We start from the raw sequence: 8,085 nt of genomic DNA on the forward strand, positions 1-8,085 counted from the left end.
CGCCGCCGAAGGGGGGCGCCGCACTGCTGATTGAAACCCCTCTGGACGGTGCAGCCACCGCTTGTCTTAACAAATTAACGTTAGCAACAAAAGGTTCTCTATATGAACGACTAGGTGAGCAACCTTTATGATGCTAACTTCAACGATAATAAGTGCAAGCAAAGAATACACCACAACAATAACAAGTACAAAGTAAAGGTAAGAGATAACTGCAAGTGGAACCGGTGGAGACGAGGATGTGTTACCGAAGTTCCTTCCCTTTGACACGAAGTACGTCTCCGTTGGAGCCGTGTGGAGGCACAATGCTCCCCCAAGAAGCCACCAGGGCCATCGTATTCTCCTCACGCCCTCACACAATGCGAGGTGCCGCGATTCCACTATTGGTGCCCTTGAAGGCGGCGATCGGACCTTTACAAACAAGGTTGGGGCTATCTCCACACGAAGCTTGGAGGCTCCCAACTAGACCACGAAGCTTCACCACAATGGCATGTGGCTCCGAGGTAACCTCAACCGTCTAGGGTGCTCAAACACTCAAGAGTAACAAGATCTGCAAGGGATTAGTGGGGGAGTCAAATATCTCTTGGTGGAAGTGTAGATCAAGTCCCTCTCAAGCAATCCCTAGAAAATCAACAAGTTTGATTGGTTAGGGAGAGAGATCGGGCAAGAATAAGCTTATGGAGCAACAATGGAGCTTGGAGAGGTTGAAGGTGAGCTCCTCGAAAAAGAAGATACCTTTATATAGTGGGGGGCTCAGATCCAACCATCACCCACCCACCACAGCGCTAGACAAGCGGTACTACCGCTCTGGGAGCAGTCTACCGCTACTATGAGCGGTACTACCGCTCCTAAGAGCGGTACTACCGCTCTGCATCTCACCAACCACGGTAGTACTAAAATACTACCGTGCCTACTACTGCAGGGGGAAAAGTATGCGAAAAAGTCTGTCGGAGCAGTAGTAAAAATTACTACCGCACTAAGGGCGGTAGTACCTGTCGGGACCCCGATCCTAAGCCATAGGAATCCAGCTTGTAACACAAAGCATCCCTTTGTGGTCTCACGCACGGTTAACTCCACGGCTGCAGCCTTACCTTAGCCGGGACCGTTTGCGTCTTTTGACTCACGTATGCGATAGTGTCGCTAGCAATCCAATGTCAAAGAACCCGGATCAACATGTCTAGTTATAAACCAAAGTGGCAGTACCGCACAAGGACAGGCATACATGACCCAACAAAGCAGGTGTCGGTCATCAGCGAGTGTAGACGAGTCGTAGCAAGCTACAAGGACTCCATTACATCGCGTGACATTTTCCCAAAGGGGACAGACACAGCAGCTAAGAAGGACACATGCCGGTCAACCAATGTGTCCGGAGCAGTAGCGAACTACCAAGGCTCGTTGGATCACAAAGGGGCATTTCCTTGTAAGGAGTGCTACTAAAGTTCACGACTAGGTAATCGAACCCCATACATATCAAGTACGAACACGTACGCATGGCATACCGATATGTATAGATACATCGATGGCATCACAACATAACCATAAACATACAACCTTTATTTAAGAGGCTCAGAAGAGCCACACACATAATATTATACATCAAGGGTCTCATGACCCGTAATAGCAGTCATACAATTACAAGCCAGCGGAAGAGTTATAAACTGTCTGGGTACGGACACTGCAACTAGAAGGCACATGGCCTGACTATACTACAGAGCCGACGTAGGGCCAGATCGTAGCTGGGACACCAGCTACTCGTCGTCGTCGATGTCTACGAAGAACCCTCCATTAGGGTCATTAGCAACCTCTGCAACATTTATTAAGCAAACATGAGTACGAAGGTACTCAGCAAGACTTTAGGAGAACTAACTACTCATGCAAGGTATCAAAAGGTATTGTGGGGTTTCAGGCGGAAAGCTGGCATTTGACTCATGGCTAGACAACTTGCATTTTTAAATAATTTTGACAACTTGATTTCTCGCACACGAGTCCACTAACACCACAACAATACACCATCATGGAATCATTCCGTCTCCATACAAAAATGCCGTCCAAGACACTCACACTTATCTTGACAATTTTATGAGTAGCCATTGAAGTTATCTATGAACAACATATGTCTCCAAGTAGTCCATATCCGCGGACGCGGCTATTCGAATAGATCATAACCCTGCAGGGGTGTACTTCGTCACACACACTTCCGCCACTTATCGCCATGTGCACGTCATGCACCTCGACAACCTTCAAGCGGAAGCCCAGCGAGGGAGTCGGCCACGACCGTTAACCACACTAGTACCTAGTCTAGGTTTATCGCCTATCTGAGAGTAACCCGTACGGAAGTCAGGCCGAGGTTTCCGCCACGGCCTCAAACGATGTGCGCAGGGTTCCCAAGCCCACCATCCGGGTGCCACTTGGTACACCGTGCCACTGCCTACCGCATCATGGTCCACCTCTCAGGTCAGCACCATGCACGGCCTCCAGCATTACTATAAACACCAGAAACTACTTGCAACTCCTGGACCGAGTACTACACGATTAATAGGCCGAGCGGGGTCATATTTCAGGGCCCAGCATGTGGTAGTATCTAGTCTTGGATTACATACACGGAACTCAGTTCCTAAGGACGGTTCCAATGAAACAACCCGCCATGTACTCCTACACAGCCTTTCACCGGTACCTTTACCAAATCAAGTTCAACACACAACCTTTGCTCACCGAACAAATTCCACGTTTCTGTTCATCTCCCAGATGACAGACCATACACAACTCTAAGCATAGCATGCATAGCAGGATAAGGCACATCATAGCTCAAGCAACTACCAGGTATGCTAGGTTGCAAGGTTTGGCTATTTACTGTGACAAGGTTAGGTCATGCAAAGGAAGTGGGTCCAACTATCGTGGCAAAAGCAGTTGAAGCATTTGATCCTAATGCAATAAATAGGTGCAGGAGCAAGAACATAGGAGTTATCGGGATGATCAAAAGGGTTGCTTGCCTTGTTGCTCAGAGGAGGAACGATATCCGTCAGACGGATATTCGGTGGAATCCGGGGGTGCGGAGCCTACCGAAATGAATGGCAACATTCAATAACAATCATATGCAATCAAAATGATGCATGAGCATGGCATGAGAATGCAAAGTGATAAGTTATTATAATCAAGATGTTTTAGGTTTAGAGTTGATTTTAATCACATTCGAATAGCAATTCAAACGGGTATTCTCGGATACCGGTTTAATTGATTCGATCTGATGCTTAGATCAACTTAATGTTAACATGCATGAAATGTCATGTTATGGTACTGATTTGTAATTAGGGCAGTGTGTGATCATTGCATTTATAATGAAATTTGGATATTTTTGCAAATTCCATTTATAAAGTGATTAAAGAATTGAATTATTCCTTATTTCACAATTTAGGGTCCTGTAACTTTTTCAAACATAGTTGAAAATAGCATAATCAGAATCCTTGAATTTTTCTGATACTTTTTCATATATAATTTATTTTCATTGGAGTTATAGATTAATTTCTATGATTTTTGCAATTTTTAGCAATTTCCTGAATTAGTTTTATACTGGAAATTCCATTTATTGCATCAGGCTGACGTCAGCAGGTCAGCCGACCTGTTCAGGTCAAACCTGACAGGGGGGCCCCACTGGTCAGCCTCTCAGGGACTAATCCCGCGCTGACCAGCCCTAACTGAGGTTTGACTTGGCCTTGGGCCCACTTGTCAGCGAGTGATTAAGTCACTAATCGGCTGGGTTAGCTTGCCACGTCGACCTCCACTGGCGGCGAGGTCGTCCTCGTCGGCGGGGAGCCTCCGGCGACCACCAGCACGGCGGAGGGGCTCGGAAACGGCGCACAGGGGGCCAAATGCTGCGCGGAGAGCACCAGAGGAACGACACGTCTCCCGCAGCTTCATTTCTGCACCTAGCCGGGGCTGATCTGGCCGGAGATGACGCTGGCGACGAGCTTGGCGGCGGCCAAGGCTCGGGCGTCATCGGGGTCTTTGAATCAGAGGGATCTACGCTCGGTTCTTAGCTGCTACGGCATCTACGCGTCGTCCTGGAGCTGTTGGTGTCCTCGGAAGGACGAGCTGGACATCAGAGGGCTACCGGCGACGAGCGGCAGCGGCGGTCCTTGTCGGGCTCCGGTGAAACTAGGGCTAGAGGAGGGGATCGACGGGAAAAACTTAGGGGAAACGACCGCATGCTCACACGGAGTGCAGAGCAGAGCTCAGACGGCTCGGGGAAGGCCTGGGGGCGACGAATCGACGGGAGAGGTCCGGCGGCCGGAGGAGGAAGACGACGGCGTTGCGGCCGTTGCAGGGCTCGAGGAGGCTTCGGCTTCTGCAGAGATGACCAAGGCGATGAGGCAGAGCTAATGGCGTGCTCTGGGAGGGGATCCTATGGCCAGGGGCACGAGCAGCTCGAGCTCGAGCTCGGCTCTAATGGCGGCAGCAGGGAGAAGGAGGGGATCCGGGAGGAGGGGAAGAACCGAGGCGGGGAATGGATAGGGGAAGCTCTGGGGAGCTTATCCCCGTCGTCGCCAGCGCGAACCGGTGGCCAGGCAGGCACGCAGGTGCGTGGCCGCGCTGAAGAAGGCGGCGGCCACCTCGTGCTGCCTACTGGCGCGAGGGAGGGGACGAGCGGGGAGATGGGCCGGGCCAGGCTTGGGCGACAGGTAAGCTTTTTCCTATTTTCTCTGTTTTTGTTTTTTCTGTTTTGCTAAATATTGTATTGATAATTGATTCAGCTCCAAAACAAAAAGTAAAAACTATTTTAGACCTCCTGGAATATTTGTTATAATATCCCCACTCATTTCCAAGATTTTCAACATTTTTGGAAAATTATAGTTTCTGATTTCAATTTTTTTAAATTTGAAACCAGTAGCTTTTGCATTTATTTAAAATGCTTAAAGTGTCAAGAAAATAGTTTTCTCCAATGCTCATTTACTTTCATGATTTATCAGAAAGTTTGAACATTTCTTGAAGCCATTTTGGGTTCATTGATTTTGAACTAGTTGAAATTTCCTTTAATTGAAATGGTGGCTAGGGTTTTGAGTTTTTCCTTTGCCACTTTGTTGTTTTTGTTGAAACTTCTTATATGCAAATGCAAAGAAGACATGAGCACAATGCTATCTTGCTTAAGGGTTAGGGATGTAACAACTCACCCCCACTCAAAAGAATCTCGTCCCGAGATTTAGAAGTCGTCGGGAATAACGCAGGATATTCGAGTCGGAGACGATCCTCTCTTTCCCAAGTTGCCTCCTTTTCAGAATGATTTGACCATTGAACTTTAAGAAACTTGAGGTTTCGACGTCGAGTGGTACGCTCAGCTTGATCAAGAATACGCACGGGGTATTCTCGGTAAGAAAGGTTATCTTGTAGATCAAGCGTTTCGTGGTCCACTTCACGGATAGGATCCTAAAAGCAACGCCTCAGTTGCGAGACGTGGAAAACATCATGAACCTTGGAAAGATGCGGAGGAAGTTCCAACTGGTAGGCAACTTCTCCTCGTTTGGCAAGAATGCGAAAAGGTCCAATGTAACGAGGAGCCAACTTGCCCTTGATACCGAAACGATGGGTACCCTTCAAAGGTGTAACCCGAAGGTAAGCCTTCTCGTCAACTTCAAAGGTCACAGCCTTATGATGACGATCATATTGGCTCTTTTGACGAGACTGGGCTGTTTTCAACTTTTCACGAATAATGCGAACCTGCTCTTCTGCATCCTGGATCATGTCCGGGCCAAAGAGTTGCCTCTCTCCGGTTTCTGACCAATTAAGAGGGGTTTGACATCTTCGTCCATAGAGAACTTCAAAAGGGGCTTTGCCCAAGCTTGATTGATAACTATTGTTATAAGCGAATTCGGCGAATGGAAGACACTTCTCCCAATTCATACCGAACGATATAACACAAGCTCGGAGCATATCTTCTAGAATTTGATTCACTCTTTCTACTTGACCACTTGATTGGGGATGGAAAGCAGTGCTAAAAGATAAGTGAGTCCCCATGGCATTCTGAAAACTTTCCCAGAAGCGAGAAGTAAAGATACTTCCACGGTCCGAGTTAATCTCCAGGGGAACACCATGAAGAGACACTATTCGAGAGATATATAACTCTGCTAGCTGGCTAGCTGTTATACTCTCGCGAACAGGAAGAAAATGAGCCACTTTGGAAAGACGGTCAATGACCACAAAGATAGCATTATTTCCTTTCTTGGTCTTGGGAAATCCGGTAATGAAATCCATGCTAACTTTATCCCATTTCCATTCAGGAATAGCTAAAGGTTGAAGGGTGCCAGCAGGCCTTTGATGTTCTGCCTTAACTCGGCGACAAACGTCGCAGTTAGCAACGAACTCAGCAATTTCTCTCTTCATCCTAGTCCACCAGAACCTCTGGCGTAGGTCCTGATACATCTTGGTACTACCGGGATGAATGGTGAGAGGAGAATCACGAGCCTCTTTAAGGATTAACTGCCTTAGATGTGGGTTCTTAGGAACCACTAAACGATTCTAGAAGAACACAACACCTTGATCATTCATGGAAAATTCTTTAGCGTTTCCGCTAAAAATATTCTCCTTGATCCGTGATATACCCTTGTCACTCTTTTGGCCAGCTATAATTTGATCCTTAAGAGTAGGCTTCGCCACCAGGGTAGAAAGGAATCCTTGAGGAACAATATGAAGATTCAACTTCCGAAAGTCCTCATGGAGATGTGGTTGACCTTGTTGTAGCATCAAATTGTTACAATAAGATTTACGACTTAGTGTATCGGCCATAACATTGGCCTTCCCCGGGGTGTAAGTTATCCCTAAGTCGTAATCCGAGATCAACTCAACCCACCGTCTTTGCCTGAGATTCAAATCCGGCTGGGTGAAGATATATTTCAGACTTTGGTGATCAGTGAATATTTCGCAACGATTACCCAAAAGGTAATGTCGCCAGGTTTTTAGTGCATGGACCACAGCTGCAAGCTCAAGGTCATGTGTGGGATAATTATCCTCATGTGGACGCAACTGTCGAGATGCGTATGCGATCACATGACGATCTTGCATGAGAATGCAACCTAATCCTTGTCGCGAGGCGTCGCAATAGATAACAAAGTCCTTAGAAAAATATGGTGGTAGCAACACAGGTGCGGAAGTCAGGCGTCTTTTCAGTTCCTGAAAACTATGCTCACACTATGGTGCCCACTCGAACTTTTTATCCTTCTTGAGGAGTTCAGTTAGAGGCTTTGCAACCTTGGAGAAATTCTCGACGAAGCGGCGACAATAGCTCGCTAGACCAAGAAAACTCCTAACTTGCTTAACTGATTCAGGTTGAGTCCAATCAAGGACAGCTTGAACTCTCTCGGGATTGACAACAATACCCTTACCAGAGATTACGTGGCCTAGATAGGTCACTTCTGGTAACCAGAATTCACATTTTGAAAATTTGGCATAAAGACGATGCTCTCGAAGTTTCATCAATACCAGCCTTAGATGCTCGGCATGTTCTTGTTCATTCTTTGAGTAGATGAGAATATCATCGAGGTATACCACGGCGAATTTATCCAAATACTCCATGAAGATTGAATTCATCAGCCGAGAGAAGGTGGCTGGGGCATTGGTTAAATCGAAGGACATAACGGTGTACTCATATTGGCCATAACGAGTAACAAAAGCCGTTTTTGGAATGTCCCCGTTCTTAATCTTGATTTGATGGTATCCCAACCTCAAATCCATTTTGGAGAAGACTGAGGATCCAGCGAGCTGATCGTACAGGTCGTTGATCCTGGGGAGAGGATACTTGTTCTTAATGGTGACCAGATTAACTGGTCGGTAATCTACAACCATCCGATCCGTTCCGTCTTTCTTCTTGACGAAGAGGACGGGACAAGCCCAAGGAGAAGAGCTAGGACGAATGAAACCCATGCTCAAGGCCTCATCTAATTGCTTCTTAAGTTCGGCTAGCTCTAGGGGTGCCATCTTATAAGGTCTCCTGGCTATTGGGACAGTTCCCGGAACAAGATCTATCACAAACTCTACATCTCTGTCAGGTGGAATTCCTGGCAGTTCCTCTGGAAAAACATCCGGGAAGTCATGGACTACCGG

The sequence above is a fragment of the Hordeum vulgare genome, chromosome 7H, assembly GCF_904849725.1.
Source record: "Hordeum vulgare subsp. vulgare chromosome 7H, MorexV3_pseudomolecules_assembly, whole genome shotgun sequence".
Lineage (NCBI taxonomy): Eukaryota > Viridiplantae > Streptophyta > Magnoliopsida > Poales > Poaceae > Hordeum > Hordeum vulgare.